Raw genomic sequence first — 23,745 nt, 5'->3', positions numbered from 1 at the left:
CTCTAGCCATCCCCACACACCCCTCAATCTATCGATCTAATCTCTCTACCCATCTATCCCCACACGGCCGCCCATCCATCTCGCTATCTATCCCCATACACCCCTCTATCTAATCTAATTTACCTATCTACCTATCCCTACCCTGATCACAGCTAACCCAGAACCTGGCTGTTCCCGGGGCTGCGTGGGAGACCCTCCAGCGGGCGCCCCCGGCTGTGGGTCGGGCTCGGGCTGGTTCCAGCCCCAGGGCCAAGATCCTGGCAGGACCGCGGGCCGGGGCAGAGGCCCGACGTTCAGATTCTGCATTTCACACAAACCCCGCAGCGGCTCCCGGGAGTGAGCGGGGGGAGCGGGCTGAGTGTCTAATCTCGGCTCCAGGCAGCGGGGACACTGCTCCAGCGGCCCCGGTAATGGACAGTCCTGGAGCCCCGGAGGAGCATCAATAAACACCCCGCTCCAGGCAAGGGGGGAAGCGCATCCGCATCCCCGCCCCCCGCCCGAGCAGGGAGGGAGAGCCTGGAACCCCCACCTTCTCGCCCGCTGGAGTGGGGGACACTTCGCGGGGCTGCTTGCCGGAGCTTCCCGCCTAGCGCAGCCCCCGAAGTGGCTGGGAGCCGAGGGGCCGCGCTGGGTCGCCCTCCGGCCTGGCCCACGCCCTTTTCTGCGCCCCGGCCCTGCCGCTGGCCGGGAGGCGCGGGTCCTTGGGGGTCTTCTCCTGCTCAAGGGGCGGGGGCGCCGGCCCCGAGATACTTTGCCCGGAAATCAAAGGGCCCCCCCTTGCACTGAAGGGACCGGTCCGCCCGCAGCTCAACACCCTCCCCGGGCACGTGGCCGCCCGCTGCCGCAGCCGGAGCGCACCGCGCCTACCAAGCAGCCTGGTGCCCCGCGACTCTCTCTGCGCGCGCATTTCGGGGGGGGGCGTGTGTCTGCATGTGCGTGTGCGCCGAGGGTCCACACGCGGGTTTCAGTTCTGGGCCTAATAAACCTGCGGGCAGCCGCGTGTGCAAAAGCACGCGAGTCTCTCTTCCGCGTTGGCGGCTCGTGTGTGACGTGTCCAGGGTCTCTGCGCGCACCCGGAGTGGCTCTCCCTGGTGTCTGCCCCCAAGGGGGGAGCGAGGACCCCCCCAGAGGTGGGGCTGCCCCAGCTCTGGGAAACAGGAGCCATAAGGCTCCAGACCCCCCACCTCGCTCGGCTACCCCCGCCCCAGGAGAGGGAAGACGGGCCGGGACCCTCCCCAGCCCCCCGCAGGCCCGGCGCAAAGCTCTCCAAGCGCGCGGGCAGCGGGGCTGCTGGGTCAGCCAGTGCCGGGGGTCTCTGGGGACATCCCGGGCTGGCAGCGAGGGGGGTTTCCCACCGCCGCTTTGCCAGCGCGGCCCGCTGCCCTGGGTTTGCAAGGAGCCGGCTGCGGCACGGAGGCTAGAAGGGAGCTGGGGGGCGGGGGCCTGTCTCCCCGCACATGAAGGTTGCGCTCCCGGCCCTGCGCAACAGGGGTTGCGCTCCCGGCCACAGGCAGATACCGCGCAGGAGGAAGCTGCAGCTGCGCTAGACCGCGCTAAGGTGACTTAACTCCCCCCCTTCCTCTCCTTCGGGGTCCCTCCTGAACCGGGCCCCGCTGCCCTCCACAGCCCCCCCAGTCTGCGCTTTCCAGCCGCACCCCAGAGAAGCGAGCGGGAGGCTGGTTTTAGACCCCCCCGCCGCAATCCCAGTGTTCTTTTTCCCACCTTCATTTGCATTCCAGTGTCTGGAGGGCTGTTTGTGCTGGTGGGTCCCGTGGGGGGGAGGCGGATGTGGGGGCGGGAAGGGGGGGCTGGCCTCTGGCTGTAGAGAACGGAGTTAAACAAACCTGGAGTGAAGGGGGGGCGGTTACAGCCCCACCGCCAGGGAGACGAATGGTGGGTTGGAAACCGAAGCGAGGCCCTGGTGATAAGGGGAACCAGCCCCCCAACTCCGAGGTTTTGGGGTGCTCCCCCAAAAGCTTTTCCTAGTGGAGGGGGAAGGGAGACTTTACAAAAGTAACTTGTGAAGCGCCCAGCGCCCCCTGCAAGGAGAGCGGGGAGCTCTGGCCCCCCGGGGAGGATGGCCCCGTACTACCCCCGGGACATTCCCAAAGAGCAGCTTTCAGGGGCTCCCCCAGAGCCGCGGGCAGAATCCCGCCGCGCTAACCAGGGCTAGTCGGGGTAATCAAACAACTCCGGGCACCCCCCCAGAGTCCAGCTGCCCCCGGGCTGCTCCGACCCCGGCCTGGCTGGCGGGGCCGGTCCCTGGCGCTGTACCGGGCTTCGGAGAGGTTATGACAGACGCTCCTGCAGTGGTTGGTTTTAGCGGGTTTAGGTCTCCAGTGGGTGCCCGGCGCTGTCTATCTGTCTGTCCAGGCCTAGGCGGGGGCTGCGCGGAGCAGCGCCCCCCTCTCTGACTTCCCAGCTTGTCCCTCCCTTTGCCCGGGCTCTGCGGGGCGTGCCCTGAGCCCCGCTTTCGGCGGGGGTTCGCGGGCTTTGGCCTTTCCACTGCCAATCTAGCTGGGGGAAAGGGAGCAGCAGGACGGTCCGACCGGGTGAGGGATGTGGATTTCCTGGGGGGACCTGAGACATCTCACCGGGGCCTGTTCCCAGGTGCCGGCCCCAGATCCTTCCTTTGAAGGGTCTCTGGTGACCCCCTCAGGCCTGCTCCCAGACCCCCACAGCTCCGCCTCCTGAGGCGCGAATACGGGGGGCTCTGGGTGAAGCCAGCCCGGCTCCTGCACAGGGACTGGGCTCCAGACGGACCCCTCGGGGCGCGGCCCAAACCCGCCGGCTGCTTTAGGCTGGCGCCCAGGCCCCAAGGTTTGATCCTACCCGCCCCGGCTGATCTTTGTGTCATTACCACTCCGGGCCTGGCCCTGGGGGGGGGGGCGATTAATTAATATCTGCTGGTGATTGGCTCCCCGGCGGGGTCCTTAACACGAGATCCCTGGGCTGCGCTGGGCAGGGCAGCGCTGGGCGGTTTGCCCCGGGCCGCTCCCAGCTGCTCCTGGTTAGGCGGGTCTCAGCCCCGCCCTGGGCTCGTTACCTGGGATGGGAGGCGCCTGGGCCCCGCAGCTGGGGGGGGGATTGTGTTTATGAATAATTATTATGTAAATAACTATTTACTGCGTGAGCTCAGCTGTTCCCCGGGGCGGGCGGTGACGCGCTTCGCCTGCAGCCAGAGAGATGGCGGCTGGATACTAGGACGAACTGCCCCCCCGCCTCGCCCCGCCCCGGCCTGGCGAGAAGCGGGGCTGTGGGGTCCTGTCCGGGTTCCCTTGGCCCGGCCTCAACGCAGGGGATGTGTCGCTGTGGGCCCCAAGATCCCTGCAGCGGGATGAATGTACCCCCAAGAACACGGGACTGGAGGGGACCCCGCGTGTCACCCCCTCCATCCACTTGACAAGCGCCTTTCTCCGCTCTCTGCCCCCCACCCCCGCTCGGGAGTTCGGGGCCTGAAAGGCTCCGGCCTATCTCCAGCCTCCACCGATCCCCGGGGGGTCATTAGTGGGGGGGGGCGGTTGGTTAAAGACCCGTTTTTATCCTTCTTCCTGCGGGGGGGGCTGGTCAGAATCCCGCGAGGGGTCCAGGCCGGGCCCGGAGCGCTTCGGGCGGAGCGATTCCGACCAGCCCGCCCCATGGCTCGGCGCCCCAGCCGGGGGGCGTTCGGGGGGCTCTGCCCACGCCGGTAACGGGGGCTTTGACTGACCCTAAGAATTCAGGGCCCCGGAGAACTGGGGGGGGCGGTTCCTGGGATTCCAGTGTCATAACCCCCCCCCAGGGGCTCGGAAAGCAACAGGGGCGGGTTGTACTTTGTCCCCTCCCCATCTGCACACCCACCCACACCGCATCTACACACACACACCGTCTACGCACCCCCCCAGCGTATCTACACACCCCCCCTCACATACACACCCTCTGCACACACACCGCATCTACACACCCCCCCAGATCGCATCTACACAACACACAACCCCCCATCTGTACACACCCACTCATGCCCACACATCACATCTACACACACACACACATCGCATCTACACAGACACCCGAGACCCCCCCCCACATCTCCTACACACACAATCTAGGCACTCCCCCTTTACACACACATCCCATCTCTCTCTCTCTCCTTCTGTTGGCGTCACCAGGTTCCCTCCTCCAGCCCGGCCGGGGAGCCGAGGCCCTGGGCTGGTCCGGATCAAACCCTGGCGCCCGAGGCGCTTCCTGCCCGGCTCTGTCTGTTGGGAGGAGCCCCGGGAAGACACCGGTGCCAGACTGTCACGGGCATTTCAAAACACCCGGGCGGGGGGAAATGGTGCAAAACATTCGCTTTGCGGTTGTCTGGGACGGGTCCATCCTGGGCCGCTCTTGGGGGCCGGGTGACCCCGGAAGGGGTCGGGGAGCTCGTGTCCAGCCCTGCGTGAAAATTGGTAAAAACCGAACTGTGAAATATTGGGTGAAACCTGGGAGCATTTTGGTACAAACTGTAAATGAAGCCCCCTAAGGCGGGACAATGGGGGGGGTGTTCACCCAGTGGTTTCCAACGCCCCTGATCTCCTGGAATCAGCTGGGGTCTGGGTGATTCTCAAGTGGCCTGGCGTTCCCCAGGTCCCTGGCTTTGCAATGTTTCCGAGCCCTTGCAGAGGGCAGTATCCCCTTCTAAAGGGGGTGCTAACTGAAATCCCCCCTCAGCGAGCTCTGCGCACCCCCCATCACTCACCCTCCCGTTGGAACACCCCAATTCCCCCCCCCCACGCACACACCAGGGGTTTCTTTCAAAGTTTTCAGCGCCCCCCCGCCCGCGGGGAAAGTCGCACTGAAACAAACCCGCGCGTGTCAGCCCCTCTGGGGAGCAGGGGCCGGCCGGAGAACGCTGCGCCCCGGTCCTGTCCCGGGGAGGGAGCGCTGCGGACGGACAGGCGGAGCCGCGGGAGCTGGGCTGGAGGAGGCCGCAGGTTCGGGCCCAGCCGCTGGTACATCAGCGCGGCGGCGGGCGCGCCCCATCGCTCATCCTGATGGGAAGTTAATTAAACTTGTAAGGTCGCGCGCCCGGCCGCCTGGGCTAATTGAAGCCCGCGCTGGGGCTGCGGGGGGGGGGGAACCAGGCCTGCAAGGGTTAAACACAACCCAGCAGCAGCCACCCCCCCCTCCGGCCCTCAGACCTCGCCCCGCGGCTTCCTCTGGGCCGGGCCGAGAGCGCCCTGCGCCCAAAACAGCGCCCTGCCGCGCCAGAGACACGGGCCTTTCCTCCGGGGGGGTGTCTTGTCCATACCCAAATAGCTCCCCACACCCGGTCTGGCAGGACCTGGGCGCTGACACGTGTCACGCTCAGGCTCAGGCCGCAACGGGGTGTGTGGAAGGGCTGGCAGGGGCGGCGGGGGGCGACAAACACCATTCAGGCCGCCGGCCTCGAGGAGGGGCCCTAGGCAGGAAGGAAACAAAACCACTAAAGCGTGTTAATGGGTTATGGGGAGTTCCTAACAGGCCGGGCGTTATGGAGGGATAACGCCCAGGTGGGGTGTGTGTGTGTGTGTCTCCCTGCCGCCCCTTGCTGGAGGGGCTGAGCCCGTGTGTGTTTATACACAAGTGTGTTCATATATTTGTGTGTCTATTTATAGGCACGTGTGCAGGCATCTCTACCTCGGGGTCTTGCAATACTTGTGTTTACACGTGTGCCTTGATAGGTGGCTGTATGTCCGGAGGTGTGTTACACACCCCCTCGCTCTATCCAGTCGTTCGGTGTGTTGGTTGTGTAGCTATTGGTGCGTGATCCGCTGTAGTTTTGTGTTTTCCTAGCTGTGTGTGTGGACACCCCGCTGTACCCACAAATCCAACACGCTGGAGCCGGCCAAGCCACAGCCCCCCCCACGTACTGCAGGCAAGGAGGGTCCGGGTGTCTCTTTGCTGAGCAGAGAGACGGGATTGGGGGAGCTATTTGGATATGGACAAAACACACAGACAGCCCTGGGTACACACACACACCAGAGTCACACACAGCCCTGGGTACACACAGACACACAGCCCTGGGTACACACACACACCAGAGTCACACACAGCCCTGGGTACACACACACACCAGAGTCACACACAGCCCTGGGTACACACAGACACACAGCCCTGGGTACACACACACACCAGAGTCACACACAGCCCTGGGTACACACACACCAGAGTCACACACAGCCCTGGGTACACACAGACACACAGCCCTGGGTACACACCCACACCCAGAGTCACACACAGCCCTGGGTACACACAGACACACAGCCCTGGGTACACACACACACCAGAGTCACACACAGCCCTGGGTACACACACACACCAGAGTCACACACAGCCCTGGGTACACACAGACACACAGCCCTGGGTACACACACACCCAGAGTCACACACAGCCCTGGGTACACACAGACACACAGCCCTGGGTACACACACACACCAGAGTCACACACAGCCCTGGGTACACACACACCAGAGTCACACACAGCCCTGGGTACACACACACACCCAGAGTCACACACAGCCCTGGGTACACACAGACACACAGCCCTGGGTACACACACACACCAGAGTCACACACAGCCCTGGGTACACACACACACCCAGAGTCACACACAGCCCTGGGTACACACAGACACACAGCCCTGGGTACACACCCACACCCAGAGTCACACACAGCCCTGGGTACACACAGACACACAGCCCTGGGTACACACACACACCAGAGTCACACACAGCCCTGGGTACACACAGACACACAGCCCTGGGTACACACACACCAGAGTCACACACAGCCCTGGGTACACACAGACACACAGCCCTGGGTACACACACACCCAGAGTCACACACAGCCCTGGGTACACACACACCCAGAGTCACACACAGCCCTGGGTACACACAGACACACAGCTCTGGGTACACACACACGCCCAGAGTCACACACAGCCCTGGGTACACACACACACCCAGAGTCACACACAGCCCTGGGTACACACAGACACACAGCCCTGGGTACACACACACACCCAGAGTCACACACAGCCCTGGGTACACACACACCAGAGTCACACACAGCCCTGGGTACACACAGACACACAGCCCTGGGTACACACACACACCAGAGTCACACACAGCCCTGGGTACACACAGACACACAGCTCTGGGTACACACACACGCCCAGAGTCACACACAGCCCTGGGTACACACACACCCAGAGTCACACACAGCCCTGGGTACACACAGACACACAGCCCTGGGTACACACACACACCCAGAGTCACACACAGCCCTGGGTACACACACACCAGAGTCACACACAGCCCTGGGTACACACAGACACACAGCCATGGGTACACACCCACACCCAGAGTCACACACAGCCCTGGGTACACACAGACACACAGCCCTGGGTACACACACACACCAGAGTCACACACAGCCCTGGGTACACACACACACCAGAGTCACACACAGCCCTGGGTACACACAGACACACAGCCCTGGGTACACACACACCCAGAGTCACACACAGCCCTGGGTACACACACACGTCAGCTCCATGCCCCCGCCCCATCGCCGAAGGGCTGAAGAAAACGGGTGATTCTCCCGCACCCCATAACTCAGGCCGCCCCAAGGGGAACTGTCCAAGGGGAGAGGAGCCTCTTTTCAAAACAAACTTAAACATGGAGAGGCAGATTGTCAAAAGGCTTTATGCGCCGAAACTGCTTTGGGAAACCCTGCTGCATAGAGAGAGATGGGGGAGCGGGATGGATAGATAGCTAGAGGGGGTGCATGGGGATGGATAGACAGATAGATTAGATAGATAGAGGGGGTGTCTGGGGCTAGAGGGGGTGAATGGGGAGAGATAGCTAGAGGGGTGCATGGGGATGCGGGGTGGATGGGGAGCGATAGCTAGTGGGGGTGTCTGGGGCTAGAGGGGGGTGAATGGGGAGAGATAGATAGAGGGGTGCATGGGGATGTGGGGTGTCTGGGGAGCGATAGCTGGATAGACAGAGAGACATGCAGAGGTTTGTAGCTTTGCTGGTGCCAGGAAAAGCTCGTCTCTCCCCCCAGCAGAAGTTGGTCCAGTAGGAGACATCCCCCCCCCGGCCTTCAAAGCCCTCCTCAGACCCCCTTGTGCCACGATGCCAAGAAAATCTGGGTGCCTGGTTTGGGTGCTGGTGGGCTGCGGCCCGTCCTGTCATGCAGGTCTCCTGCCTCATACTTCACTCGGAAGCTCCCGGGGGCCAGGGAGCGTCTGTCTCTGTGCCGCATTTGTGCAGCGCCTAGCGCCGGGCCTGGCAGCGTCCCGGGCCACGGCTGCTGCCAGGACCAGGAACGTGTCAGGGCGCCAGGCAGCCGTGCGAGGGTTCTACCCACCCCTGTGCACTGCTGTAAGGCTGGACACGCACATCGTGCTGCCAGCCGGCTGGGCCAGGGGGTGGCTGGTACGGTTCTCCCAGCGTGCGGCTGGGGCGGACGGCACTGCTCACCGGCCTCCCTGCGCGACGCCCCCACCTAAGGCCCCCGGGCGCTCGCCGGGATAAATGTACGGGACAGACTCCGGCCTCGCCCACACTCTCCCGCTGGCACGAGTTTCCATCACAGCGGCTGGGGCCTTTATTTCAGTGACACTTCACCTGCTGCCCAGGCTGGGTGCGGCCCGTCTGCACTGGCGTTTGCAGCAGCGGAAGTGAAACCAGTTTGAAAACCGAAGTGAAATGGCGCACAGAGGTTAGGACAGAAAGGTGGGGTACAGCTAACCCCAGAGCCGGTGTTGCGCGTGGTGTGTGTGTGTCTCTCAGGGTGTGTTGGGTTCGTTTGTGTGTGTGCACAATGGCTGTGTCCGTGTGTGTCTGTTTCTGTTTGTGCACACGCCCGCCCGCACACTTGTGCACGCACAGTCATGGCCCCTGGGCCCTTGTGGGCACCCAGCTCTCTGTCCCCCTGCCCCGCAGCCCCACCCCGGCCCAGCTCTTGGCATGTCCGGATCAATTAGGATGGAGATTGGAGGCGCAGCGCGGAGGGTAAATATTAAAGCCGGGCGCTTCGCTAATTCAAACCATCGATCAGGCGGGGATGAGAGCAATAAATTATTGTGACAAGATGCAATCCTAACAGCCGGCTCCTGGGCGCCGATCGATGGGGCTCCGCTCCTCCCTGGGCTGCTGCTAGTGATGCCCCTGCCTGGCCCGGGTCTGCTCCCCACTGCCCTGCACCCCCTGCTCCCCACTACCCCCTGTTCCCCACTGCCCTGCACCTCCTTCTTCCCTGTGCCCCCCAATCTCTGCTCCCCAACTGCCCCAGTCCTGCTCCTCCAGTGCCCCTGTGCCCCAATGCACCCCCCATCCCTCTACCAGGCTGGGCCTGCCTGGGCCCTATGCAGCCCCTGCCCCCCATCTCCAGATCTGGGGAATGTGGGGCTGGGCGCTAGCCTGCTCTTGCCAGGTTAATATAGGGCAGGGGGAGGGCAGGGGTCAGGGTCTGGGGGACATGGCGGGAGCTACAGGTCAACCCCCCCCCAAGGGAAATCTTTGTGACTTGGGGAGCATCCCAAGGGAGCAGGAAAAGACAGAGGGAGTCTCCTGGGGGCAGTGGGGACCTGATCTCTAGCGATAGATAGAGGAGGTGTCTGGGGATGGACAGACAGACAGAGGGTGGGAGGGTGGCTGCAGGGGGGGCGTTTCTAGGGGGATGGACAGATGGATGAGGTGTGTGCCCAGGGAGGGATGATCGCTGTCTACACACGGCTGAGGGCTGTGTGTGGCCGGGGAACTGGTGTGGACGGGGTGAGTTCACACCAACAAGTGACGGGTGAGTTTTGCAGAGGGCAGGTGGGCGGATGGGGTCACAATTGATCCCGAGAGAAAGGATGAGAAAGTGAGTGACACGAAGGGGAAAAGAGGGAGAAGAGAGAATGGAAGGAGGGAAGGACTCCACAGGGCCGGCCTTAGGGGTGGGCCACCTGGGCGACCAGCCAGGGGTGCCTAGTCAAGGGGGTGCCCTGAGGGGTGTGTGCTGCCCATGTAGAGCCAGAAGCTGCTCCCGGCTGCCAGGGGAGCGCCGCGTTGTTGGGGAGGGGCACCCAGATTTCTCCCTGCTTCCTCCTGGAGGGGGCAACGCTGACACAAAGACACTGCTCCCCCCCCCACTGTCCCACCACGCACCCCGGTCAATTCCCCACCTGGGCTGGGCTGCCCCAATGCTGCCCAGGTGGGGAAAGTGAGCGGCTGCGGGGAGCCCTGGCGTTTTTCCTCGCTCCCCCCTCCCAGCCCCCAGGCGCGCACAGGATGGGGGAGCAGCCTGAGCCAGGTGCTCTGTGCATCCAGGTCAGTTTCCCCACATGGGCGCAGGGGTGTGGGGCCTGGGGCGCCGGAGGAGCCCATGGGGGCCGGGGCAATGGGGGGGTGCTGCATCCTCAGGGACCAGGGGCCCCGAAATACAAGTTTGCCAGGCTGCCATTTCCCCTAAGGCCGGCCCCGGGAAGGAGCCAAACCATAGGAACAGGCCCCGTTTCCTAGCACAGGCCCCTGGCTGCTGCCTCCCCGGGGGTTTCCTGGCCCCGTCTGTGCGACCGGGGCAGATCATAGAGCGAGTGTCCGCGCCCAGGGAGCCGCAGTGGGCCAGGACCCCCCAGGGGCCGGGCCATGCTGGAGACCGGGCCGCGGGGCTGAGGCCAGGAGCTGGAGGGACTTGTCTCCCCACGGTGGCCCCGTGTGGCCACGCTCCCTGGGGTCCCCCAGCTCCTGGTTAGGCTTCACACGCCGCCCAGCGGACACAGCGAGCCCGGGTTTGGCCTGGGCCGCCCCGGCGGGGAGACGCGAAGCAGACACACGTCCGCACTGGTGTGTGTCCCCCCGTCACATCCACACAGCGCGGGGCTCGTCCCCAGCACCAGGGAGACACACACGGGGAGCGAGCAGCCCATTGTACCTCCTGTACACACTGTACACACACCCACGCACCACACACACACCACACAAACACCCACACGGACACACAAACACCCACACGGACACACAAACACCACACAAACACCCACACGGACACACAAACACCCACACGGACACACAAACACACCCACGCACCACACACACACCCACACACCACACACACACCCACTGCACGCACACGCACCACACACACACACACACACGCACCACACACACACCCACTGCACGCACCACACAAACACACACACGGACACACAAACACACACACGGACACACAAACACCCACACCCACACACAAACACACACACACAAACACATCCACTGCACGCACACGCACCACACACACACACACACACGCACCACACAAACACACACACACAAACACACCCACGCACCACACACACACACACACACACGCACCACACAAACACACACACACAAACACACCCACGCACCACACACTGTACACACAACCACGCACCACACACACACCACACAAACACCCACACGGACACACAAACACACCCACGCACCACACAAACACCCACTGCACGCACCACACAAACACACACACACAAACACACCCACGCACCACACACTGTACACACACCCACGCACCACACACACACCCACTGCATGCACACAAACACCCACACGGACACACAAACACACACACGCACCACACACACACCCACTGCACGCACCACACAAACACACACACACAAACACACCCACGCACCACACACTGTACACACACCCATGCACCACACACGCACCACACACACACCCACGCACCACACAAACACCCACACGGACACACAAACACACACACACAAACACACCCACGCACCACACAAACACACACACACTGTACACACACCCACGCACCACACACACACCCACTGCATGCACACAAACACACACACACACACCCACGCACCACACAAACACCCACTGCACGCACCATACAAACACACACACACACACAAACACACCCACGCACCACACAAACACCCACTGCACGCACACGCACCACACAAACACACACACGCACCACACAAACACACACACAAACACACAACCACGCACCACACAAACACACCCACGCACCACACTGTACACACACCCACGCACCACACAAACACACACACGGACACGCACACGCACCACACAAACACACACACACACACCCACGCACCACACACACACCACACAAACACACACACACACTGTACACACACCCACGCACCACACAAACACAACCACGCACCACACACACACACACTGCACGCACACGCACCACACAAACACACACACACACACTGCACACACATGTGGCACCCACGCACCACACAAACACACCCACGCACCACACTGTACACACAACCACGCACCACACACACACACACTGCACGCACACACACCACACAAACACACACACACAAACACACACACGCACCACACAAACACACAACCACGCAAACAGAACCCCACACAGATACGCACGCAGGACACGCACCACACAAACACCCACTGCATGCACACGCACCACACAAACACACACACACCACACAAACACACACCCACGCACCACACAAACACACACACACAGAGCCAGGCACGGACACACACGCACGGACACACCGACTCTCTCTCACCCCTCCTGAGCCCGGCGTCGGCGGGGGGGCGCGAGCGGGAAATTAGCAAAAGGGTGGGGGGGGTTAAGTCTTGCCCTGTTTCCTCTCCCCCCACATCCCAGCTGGTCTGCTCAGGAGTCGCCCCTCCCGCTCCTCCCTCCTTGGGGGTGGGGGCAGGGGGCTGCTTCCGGACTGGCCTCCCTTTCAGGTATTTCCCTTGGACTCAGGACCCCTCCTGTGCCCCCCACAGCAACCCCCTGCCCCAGACCCCCCCTCAGCCGTGGTCCTCCCCCCACACCCTGCGTTGCACACCAGGCACCCCCCTCCCCGCAGGCTGACCTGAACCCCCCCCAACAGGTAAGGGGCAGAAAGTTCTCAAAGTCAGCGTGAATCTGTTCAACTCCCCCCGCCCCCTTCCCAGGGGGGATATTCTCGGGGGGGGGAGAGCCCTGACCCACATGGTCCCCCCAAACTGCCCCACTCCCCCTGCCCTCTCAGTGGCTGCAACCCTCCAGCACCAGCGCCTGGGGGTCACTCAGCCTTGGGGCCACGGGGGGGGTGAGAGAAATGGGATATGGGGGGGGAGCTGGGCAGCTCCCCAGACCCACCCTGGGTAAGGGGGGGCTCGGGGTCACTCCATTCACAGCCCCCCTCCCCCGGTCCCTCCTGCCCCCTGTCGGCAGGGGGGCTGCCCCCCCGGCCCCGGCCCCGGCCCCGGCGCAGGGCCTTGGCAGGCCGGGCGCGTCCGCAGGGCCCGCGGGCGGCAGTTTAGCGCTGATGGATACACACACTTGTCTCTTAATCTCCGGAGCCGCGGGTCGATACGCTATTTCCCTTTGTTGCCAGAAACTTCGATCCCCTGCCCTGGAATTAGGTTCCCTGCCTTAATCTAAACGGAAACCGGGCTCCAGTTAGCTCTGGGGAGGGGCGGGGCAGGAGAGGGCTGGGGGCTGGGACAGAGAAGGATGGGGGAGTGGGGAGGAGGGCAGGAGAGGGCTGGGGGGCTGGGACAGAGAAGGATGGGGGGCAGGAAAGGGCTGGGGGCTGGGACAGAGAAGGATGGGGGGCAGGAAAGGGCTGGGGGCTGGGACAGAGAAGGATGGGGGAGTGGGGAGGAGGGCAGGAGAGGGCTGGGGGGCTGGGACAGAGAAGGATGGGGGGCAGGAAAGGGATGGGGGACTGGAACAGAGAAGGATGGGAGAGTGGGGAGGAGGGCAGGAGAGGGCTGGGGGGCTGGGACAGAGAAGGATGGGGGGCAGGAAAGGGCTGGGGGCTGGGACAGAGAAGGATGGGGGGCAGGAGAGGGCTGGGGGGCTGGGACAGAGAAGGATGGGAGAGTGGGGAGGAGGGCAGGAGAGGGCTGGGGGGCTGGGACAGAGAAGGATGGGGGGGACAGGGGTAGGACAGGGAAACTCACCTCTAGAGGAAGGGACTTGGGGGCAGGAGGGGGAAGTTGCCGCCGGCGATAATAGTGTGAAATATGGGGAGGGGGGAACTCAAGGGTCAGCCCCCCCGTACTCCCGCCGTGTGCCAAGCAGACAGGAAAATACCCCCCCCCAAGTCCAGTGTGAAGCTGCTGCCCCCAGAACTGCACCCCCCCGGTCCAGGAGTCAACATGCCCCCCCGCAATACAACACAAACTCAGACAAGCCAACTCCCCCCCCCCGCAGGAAACTTTCCCAGCTCGGCTACTCACAGTTCGGTCCGGTCACCATCCGGTCGGTCAGTCTGTCGGCCGCGGGGGGGGGTCGGAGGGGAGGCAGCTGCAGGAGCCGGGGGGTGGTTTTGCGGGGGGCTTCTCTTAAAACGTTTTTCTTTTCATTAAAATTAAATCATTCACTCCCTTATTTGGGGGGGGGGACTCAGCGCCCCTCGGAACTGGTGACGGGTGGGTAGGACAAGGAAAGGAAAGAAGCCGCGAGGAAGAGATGAGGAGAAAGTGGCGGGGGCGGGGGGGGGACGGGACCGGGCAGGGGGCTGGGGGAGAGAGGGGGCGGCTCGGAAGCCGGGAGCGGGGCGGGCAGGGGAGGGAGCCGGGCAGGGGAGGCTGGGGGGGTGCAGGAGCCGGGCACAGGGGGCTGGAGCCGAGCAGGGGAGGCTCGGGGGGGGGCAGGAGCCGGGCAGGGGGGGCAGGAGCCGGGCGGGGGGGAGGCTGGAGCCGGGCGGGGGGGCAGGAGCCGCGCAGGGGGGCAGGAGCCGGGCGGGGGGGAGGCTGGAGCCGGGCGGGGGGGCAGGAGCCGCGCAGGGGGGCAGGAGCCGGGCGGGGGGGGCAGGAGCCGCGCAGGGGGGCAGGAGCCGGGCAGGGGGGGCACGAGCCGGGCGGGGGGGGCAGGAGCCGCGCAGGGGGGGCAGGAGCCGGGCGGGGGGGGGCAGGAGCCGCGCAGGGGGGCAGGAGCCGCGCAGGGGGGGCAGGAGCCGGGCAGGGGGGCAGGAGCCGCGCAGGGGGGCAGGAGCCGGGCGGGGGGGGCAGGAGCCGGGCGGGGGGGGCAGGAGCCGCGCAGGGGGGCAGGAGCCGGGCAGGGGGGCAGGAGCCGCGCAGGGGGGCAGGAGCCGGGCGGGGGGGGCAGGAGCCGCGCAGGGGGGGCAGGAGTCGGCAGGGGAGGCTGGAGCCGGCAGCGGGCGGGCAGGCAGGGGAGGTGTGTGAGAGGAGACGGTGTCTCGCCGCCTTCTCCTCCCCTCGCCGGCGGGAGGGAGAGGCCGGGGCTCGGGCTGTATTTGTAGGAGCTGCCAGGGCCTCGGATCGATGCATATAATTTTCCTCAAACTCGGAAAATAAAGTTCATAGCTGATCAAATTTGAAAACAGATGTCGAATCGCGACTCTAAATAAGATTCGATCCCTCTGAATGGACTGTAGATAATATTTGGCCGGGCACTTGATGAAAATGACTGATTTCATTTAGACAGGGAGAGGAGGCGCTGGCTGGTTTGCAGAAAATAAGGGGGCTGTGTGTGTGTGTGTGTGTGACATACACACACGCTTGTCCTCCATCCTCAAGCCCCTTCAGATGCTGGGAGGTGGCCTGGGGCACCTGAGCCTGGCCCCTGACCCTTTGTCTGTGTGAAGTTGTGAGGGATCCCACTTCTGCCACCAACACACCCACAGGCCACAACACATTTTGGGTGTCATTTCCCCTTTCCCCAGCCTAACTCCCCCCAACCAAAATTAATGAATGACCTGGGTTTGCTAAACATGCGCCCCAGGCTTTGAGGGGTGTGTGTGGCATAGGGAGCCCATGGCTAGCACCAACACACACAGAAGCAACACACGGACCCTATATTACATTGTGGGTGTCATCCGCGCCTTTCCCCATCCTAACACCTTCACATTCTAATGGACGGCCTGCAATACCTAAACATGGGCTCCTGAGTGGGGGGAGGGTGGCATAATGATCCCACTGCACACACCAGCACACACACAAAAACACACCCCACAATATTTTATTGGGTGTTATCTCCCCCTTCTTCTATCCATAGATCCCCTTCAAATTTGACAGATGTCTTTGGGCTGGAAGCTGAATGTGGCCCCAATTTGTGTATGCGGGGGGTTGTGGCTTAGTGTCCCATTTTTGGAACCAATTTTTATGTCACCCTTTTCTCCAATCTCTCCCCTGCCTCCCCCCTTTCTCCAGGCCTGACATTTTGGTGGGTTGCCAGTGGCTACCTGAACCCCCTTATGTGTGTCTTATAGCCTGGAGTTCCACCCTTGGGACCAAAACAAACAAAACAACACACAATGCACAAGTTTCGTGTCATCTCCTCTTCCTCTATCCCCCCCTCAAGATGCATGGCTGTGTGTGTGGGTGTGTGATGGAGGGTGCGTGGGTGTGCGTTTGTGTGTGGGTGTGGGTGTAGTTGAACTTGCCCTTCTAGTTTTGGGATGGGGGCTGTATCACAGAGTTACACACACACACTACAAATATTCCAGTAGCTCCCCCCCCTCACACACACACTCTCTCCCTGCAATAACAATTAAATATCGACCTGCTTTGCTGCTCCATCAGGGCAGGAGCCTGGAACCTGCCAGCAACACCCAAGGTGCTGGGCTTGGCCTCCCCTCCTTCATCCCCCAGGCCCTCCGGCCTCCCCTGCCCCGCTGCTCCTGGGTGCAGGGCGGGGGGCCTCCCATGTGTATTTTCTTGTCTCTTTAAAAAGAAAGAAAAATGACCAAGTCATTGTTTATAAAATCCTCGCACCAAATGTCTAGAGGGATCCTTAAGCTTCCTCCCCCCCAGCGTGTGCACACACACAGAGTCTCTCTCTCTCACACACACCCCCACAGACACACACACATGCTCCCAAGGCCTTACATTCTAGGAGGTGAGTAACAAGTTAAGTGAGGTGTTTGGGGGCGGGGGGGGGCAGAGTTTACTCCTGAAGTTGCCTGGAGTGTCTTCTTAGGAGTTGGAGATCAAAGTGCACTTAAGGGGGTGTGTGTGTGTGTGATGAAGGGGCTGAGCCCTGCTCTGTGTGTGTGTGCACACGTGCGTGTCAGGGAGTGTGCATGACTGAGTGTGTATTTTCACACTCACACACCCATCCTCACACACACAGCCGTGCCCGGTCCCCACTACAGTGGCCTCAGCTGCCCCTGGCCAGGCCAGAGCTAATCTGGCCAGCACGGGGGGGGGGAGTTTGGAAGATACAGGGGCCCAGCATTGTCACCTGGGGGGCTGAGCTAGACTTATTGCCCCCCCCACAGTGCTTTGGGTTGTGGAGATTTTATATTTGGGGAGGAAAAATATCAGCTGGGGGCAGAAACTAGGCTAGTGTGTGTGGGGGGGTACATATATACACACACTCACACCAGCCCTTTCTGGTGCGGACTCTTTCTGGACAATGTCCCTTTCCTTGTGGGTGGGTGGGTTGAATTTGTTGGGGGATCTTGGGCTGGGGGGGCTCCCCGGGGTGTATCTGGAAGTGCGGGGGGCTTGGCAGGATGACAGGTTTTGTGCTGGGGGGCTCTTTGCCGGGGGAGCTTGTGGGGGGTGTCGCTGAGGGGGGACGTGTCTCAGGCTGGGAGGGGGCTTTAGCAGAACCATCCCCCCCCGAGGGCGGGCGGAGGGAGCAGGGAAGGAGCTGTGTGTGTTTTTGTATCTGTCTGGTCTCCTGGAATTATGAAAAATACCACCATCGACACTGGGCTTCAGCTTCGATTAAGGCAGATAGGACATGACAGGCCCCGATCAATAGCAGGCCCGTCCTATAAAGTGTCAAGTAATGAATCAATTTCGACTAAATTTTCCATTTTTCAGGGGCCGTTCGCAGAGAGAAGAATATCCTCTTTTGTAAAGATATTATTATCGATTGCGGCGGCAATTTGACATCAGGGGTAGTTAATTCCACTCAGAATAAAATTGAAAACACTTGAGAGAGAAGAGAGAGAGCCAGAGAGCCGAGCAGAGTGAGACAAAGGAAGAGAGGGAAGGGGGGCAGGACAGGCAGGAGGGGACGGATGGATGGATAGATAGATGGGTGTATGGGGACGGACGGATGGATAGATAGGACAGGCCCCGTGTCCCATTCCCCGTCCCCACGAGCCAGCCAGGCCCTGCCCTGGGGCCAGATGGGGGCTGGTGCCGATCCGGGGGCGGAGGGGGAAGTCCCCGTGTCCTATTCCCCGTCCCTGCCAACCAGCCAGGCCCTGCCCAGGGGCTGGATCAGCACCTGTGCTGAACTGGGGGGGAAGGCCCCTCTTCCAACCGAGTTCACTTTTTTAAATCCCCTTCTGAGTCCAGAATAACGTTGTGACCTGTCTCTGAAATCGCCTTCTCATCCTGTGGCAAGGGCAAGACCTTGTGGTCTGGGGAGGCGGGGTCAGGGGTGTGGTCTGGTCTGACCCTGTGTGCGTGGGCGTGTGTGTGCATGCGTAGGTGTGTGTGTGTGTGTGTGTGCATGGGGGTGTGCGTGTGCATGGGTGGATGTGTGTGCGTGGGGGTGTGCGTGGGGGTGTGCGTGCACACATGTGTGTGCGTGTGCATGTGCATGGGGGTGCGTGGGGGTGTGCGTGTGCATGGGTGGAGGTGTGTGTGGGGGGGTGCGTGGGTGTGTGTGTGTGTGTGCGTGGGTGTGCGTGTGTGCGTGTGTGGGTGTGTGCGTGGGTGTGCGTGTGTGTGCGTGGGGGTGTGCATGTGCATGGGTGGAGGTGTGCGTGCGTGCGTGCGTGTGTGTGCATGGGGGTGTGCGTGTGCATGGGCGGAGGTGTGTGCGTGGGGGTGTGCGTGTGCACGGGTGGAGGTGTGTCCGTGGGGGTCCGTGGGGGTCCGTGGGGGTGTGTGTGGGTGTGCGTGTGTGTGCGTGGGGGTGCGTGTGTGTGCGTGGGGGTGTGCATGTGCATGGGTGGATGTGTGCATGTGTGCGTGCGTGTGTGTGCATGGGGGTGTGCGTGCATGTGTGTGTGTGTGTGCGTGCGTGGGGGTGTGCGTGTGTGTGCGTGGCTGTGGGGGGGTGCGTGTGTGTGCGTGGGGTGCGTGTGTGTGTGTGTGCATGCGTAGGTGTGTGTGGGGGTGTGCATGTGCATGGGTGGAGGTGTGTGCGTGGGGGTGCGTGGGGGTGTGCGTGTGTGGGTGTGCGTGGGGGTGTGCGTGTGTGGGGGTGGGGGTGCGTGGGTGTGTGCATGCGTGGGTGTGCGTGTGTGTGCGTGTGTGCGTGCGTGGGTGTGCGTGTGCATGGGTGGAGGTGTGAGTGGGGTGTGTGTGTGCGTGTGTGCATGCGTGTGTGCGTGCGTGTGTGTGTGCGTGGGGGTGTGCGTGGGTGTGCGTGTGCATGGGTGGAGGTGTGAGTGGGGTGCGTGTGTGCATGTGTGCATGCGTGTGTGTGTGCGTGGGGGTGTGTGGGGGGTGTGCGTGGGTGTGCGTGGGTGTGCATGTGTGTGTGCATGGGGGTGTGTGTGGGTGTGCGTGTGCATGGGTGGAGGTGTGAGTGGGGTGCGTGTGTGCGTGGGGGTGTGCGTGGGGGTGTGTGGGTGTGCGTGTGGGTGTGCGTGTGTGCGTGGGTGTGTGCGTGGGTGTGCGTGGGTGTGCGCGTGCGTGGGGGTGTGCGTGCGGACGTGTGTGGACTCCCCCATCTCAGCGCTCCGGGTGGGTGTGCGGCTGGCTCTGGGGGTCGTTACCGCTTGGGAGCTGTGCGATTTGAAGCCTCTCCATTTATCAGCTGCACAGGTTAACGGTGAGCGAAGCCCCAGGGAGCGGGTGGGGGAGGCAGCACCTGCTGGCCCGTTAGAGGCACGTCTGTCCCGTTACATCTGGGGCCCGGACAGACAGATGCACAAACCCAGGACACAGCCCGGGCCTGGCTCGGGAGTGTTAAGACCGTGCTCCAGTGGGAATCCGTGGGGCTGAGAGTTTTCCGCTCACTTGGGAGCCTCCCTTGATGTTGGGGGTGGGATTTGAAGTCCCAGAGAAATGATTTGGAAGATACCCCATGACCCCAGTGGGGCGCGAAGGACCTGGGTTGCAGGGAGCGGGGCTGGGGCTCAGCAGGGGGAACTCTCCCCTGCCAGTCAGTGCTGGCCCAGTGGGCTGCAGGGAGTGGGGCAGCTCTGGGTGGGGAGTGGGGTCTGGTGGGTTAAAGCAGGGCGGGCTGAGAGCCAGGACTCCTGGGTTCGCTCCCCAGCTCAGGGAGGGGAGTGGGGTCTGGTGGGTTAGAGGAGGGGGGGCTGGGAGCCAGGACTCCTGGGTTCCCCACTTCCCTCGGCCCTAGCTGGGCATGGGGGGGTGACTGAGACCAGGGGCTGGGGGGCTGTAGCAATATCCCGGGCTGCCAGCAGCTGGCTATTTAGCTGTCACTGGGCCCATCAGGCGAGCCATCAGCGGAGCAATTGCCTGCTCCGGCCTCCAGCGCGCGCTTCATTCCTTTAAATCAAACGAAAGCAGCCAGCCCCCGGCCCCCACCCCAGGCGAGGGTCGAACGAGGCGCGGCGCGCTCTGGAATATCAAGTGTGGCCAGAGTAGCAGAGCGACGTGGGGCCAGGCGGGAGCTAGAGGGGAGGGGGAGAGATCCAGGAATTCTTTTGGGTGGGGTCAGCCCCCCCCCATATTGAAACCCCCCAGAGATCCCCCCCATCCCACGGGCCTGCTGACCCCTTCACCTGCCAGCTACCTCTGGTGCAGTGCGACCCACCTCCCTCGTAGCACCCGGGGGGGCAGGGCTGCCGGCTGCCCCTGCTCGGGGTTTAAAGGGGAGTCGCTGCTGACTTTGGCCACCCAAAGTGACAGAGAACCCTGCCCCCCATTTCCCCATCCTGCTCCCAGCACCCGCTGCACCCCTATCCCCCCCATCAGCACATCCAGACCCCCCTGCTGCCAGAGCCCCTCCTGTGTCCCCAGCCCCACCACCACTCTCTGATCCCCAGCTTGGCCCTGCCTTTTGCAGAGCCAGAGAATAAATCCCTGATTAGCCATTTCTCAGGGTGGCATGAGCAGTCTGTCTGGGAGCCAGGACTCCTGGGTTCTCTCTCTTAGAGCAGGGGGGCGGGGCTGGGAGCCAGGACTCCTGGGTTCTAATCCTGACTCTGGCACTGAGGAACTGGGTGACCCTGGGCTGGGCAACTCTTTTTGTCTCTCTCGGGGCCTGTTTCCCCTCTCAGCCCTTGTGTATTTACAGGTGTGATGGGGCCCCAGGCTGGGGGCTCTGGCCCGGCTCCGGATGAAGCCAGGCAGGACTCTGGGGAATCGTCTCCCATCAGGGCCAGCAGCCTGCTCGGCTTCCGGGCCTCCTGGGTCCGACCTCGGAGCGTTCAGCCCCCTGCTCACCCCGGGACCCCCCTCAGCGAGTCCCCCTGGACGGGGCCCCTGGGGAGCCTCACACGCCCCCAAAGGGCCCTATCCCCTGCAGCCAGCGAGTGACACAGACGGGTTATTAGCCATGGGGAACCCAGCGTAGAACAGAGCTTGTGAGTGCAGGGACCAGGGACCTGCAGCAAACTCCGTTGGGGTGGGGGTTGGGGGGATCCAGAGCCCTGGGCTCCCCCCTGAGTCCCAAACCAGGAGACTGAGTCACTTCCTGCAGCCCAGCCCCAGTCACCCCCAGCTCCCCCCTCCGGCCTTTGCCCCTTTCCTGGGCCAGCAGGTCCTCTGGGCTGCATCAGACACCTCCATCTTGCAGGGAAGCAGCTCTGGCTGCCAGTCGCCTGGACACAGGGTGGCAGCCGGTCTCTGTGCCCGGGCAGCCAGTCACCGTCACACCTGCCCGCTCGGATCTCTGCACTGATCACACCCCTGATCCCACCACCAAAGCACCTGAGTAACGCACCGGGGAAACTGAGGCACGCACAATATTCAGACCCAACATTAAGGACATTCCCACTTTGTCTCTGGGACATGGATTCTCTCACTTGGGTTCTGTGCAGGGCCTGGCACGGCTGGGGGGTGGGTCCCAGCTCTTAGCTAGGATCTGTGCAGCTCCTGACACCGGGGGGGGGGCAGATGATCTCAGTCTGCACCTCCATATCCCACGCCCCCGCATCCCAGGTCCTCCTCTGCCCTATGCCCCCAAATAACTACCCCCCGCTCTGGTGCCTTGTTCCCTCCTGCGCACCCCTCGGGACTCCGCCCTGTCCCACGGCAGATAATTTAACAAAGGAGTTGTGGGATCGATGTCGACTCCTCGGCGGAGAGCCGTAGGCCGCGGCCTGGTCCAGCATCACCAGGCCTGCCCTGCGCCAGACAGCTTGACTGATGACACACATTAAATAGTTAATCCGCCTGATTGAATGTTTGCTTCCTCCAAATTGAAACATTAAACAACAACGGGGCTCGAGGAGGCGGCGACAAATCAGTCATGAAAGATTCATTTTCTCCCGAATAATGTATCTCATGAGCTCGGAATATACAAATAGCCGGGCGGGTAGGACGGAAACCCCCCCTTCCTGTGCCACGGCAGGGCTGAGACCACCCACTGCCTCCGGCAGAGAACCCAGGAGTCCTGGCTCCCAGCCCCACGCTGTAACCCACCAGACCCCACTCCCCTCCAGGGAAAGAACCCAGGAGTCCTGTCCCCCAGGCTATAAACACATCCACTAGAGCACCTTGCCCCTTTGCAGGGATCTAGCCTGTTTCTTTCCCCGCACGAGCTTGGAGGGGGAGAGGAAAAGGGAACCTGAGTCAAAGGAGCTTTGTGTTTGGGTCAGGACTAGCTGGCAGGTGAAGGTGCTGGGCAGAGGTGCCGGCCCAGGCCCCAGACCAGATTAACGCCCACCTGCCCATAGCAGCATTCCTGGGATAATTCCAGTTGGATCCACCCAGGGCAGAGCCCAGCCCACACCCTGACATTAAAGGAGACTGGAGAGGATGGAAATCGTGCTGAGTTTCCCCGAGTCGGATCCAGCCATTCCAGTGAGAGCTGGGACTGGCAAAGCACAGGGAAACTGAGGCACAGCGTGTGAGGGCTGGCAGGGTGGTGGGGTGTTCCATGATGTTATTGATCACAGGTCGTGCCCACTCTTGGCCCGTGCGGTCCCTGCGGGGAACCCCCTTCAGCGAGACAGCCCTTCTCGGGGGGCCCACTCTCTCTCGGGGGTTAAGACCCTCCACCTCCTGGAGCCGCACCTCTCGGAGCCTTAGCCTGCCTGTCTCTGCCGGGGGCCCCTCAGGGAGTCCACTCACTCCGGACCCCTGGGGCCTCCACTCCCAGAGGGAGTAATCTCCCCCCCACCCCCACCCCCACCCCCGATCCCTCCACTCCCAGAGGGAATAACGCAACCCTGTTCTCTAGGCTGGAGTGACACTCAGCCAGCGTAACACAGGAGGGGTTAGTGAGCGTCTGAACACAGCACAGGAAACTCTCAGGGCCCTCAGGCCTGGCCTCCCCCAGCCCAGCACATCCCAGTCTCCCCTGCATCCAGGTGGGCTCTGCCTGCTCCCTTTCCCCAGCCCAGAGCCCCCCTGCTTCTATCACTGGCCCCAAGCCCGGCCTCTGTCCATTGTCTTCTCTCCAGGTAAACAGGGTCGCCTGGGACCTCCTCCCCTCTTCTGTCCTCCTGCCCCTCTGGCTGGAACCGGCTGGTCCGGTCACTGGGGTCCTCTCTCCGCAGCCCCTTGTCCTCCCGCTGGCCAGACCCAGCTGCAACTCCGGAGCTGGGCCTCTGGGTCACCAGGTCACCAGTCGCTGGGGTCTCCGTTCTCCCGGCCATTCGCTGGTCCTCTGTAACAACAAA

The 23,745-nt window shown here is 62.6% G+C and overlaps 1 protein-coding gene across 1 annotated transcript in view; it reads left to right on the top strand.

Annotated features, from left to right (window-relative positions):
- The first annotated feature begins 1,475 nt into the window (after positions 1-1,475).
- The window catches only part of CNFN (cornifelin), a 38,600-nt gene continuing 16,330 nt past the window's right edge, over positions 1,476-23,745 (top strand). Inside the window, exon 1 of the mRNA XM_084614029.1 lies at positions 1,476-1,558. The gene's annotated coding sequence lies outside the window, so the exon portion shown is untranslated. The remainder of the gene's footprint in view (positions 1,559-23,745) is intronic.

Source organism: Lepidochelys olivacea (genome assembly GCF_965140295.1).
Source record: "Lepidochelys olivacea isolate rLepOli2 genome assembly, chromosome: 24".
Taxonomy (NCBI): Eukaryota; Metazoa; Chordata; order Testudines; family Cheloniidae; genus Lepidochelys; species Lepidochelys olivacea.
This window is presented reverse-complemented; position numbering and strand designations above follow the sequence as displayed.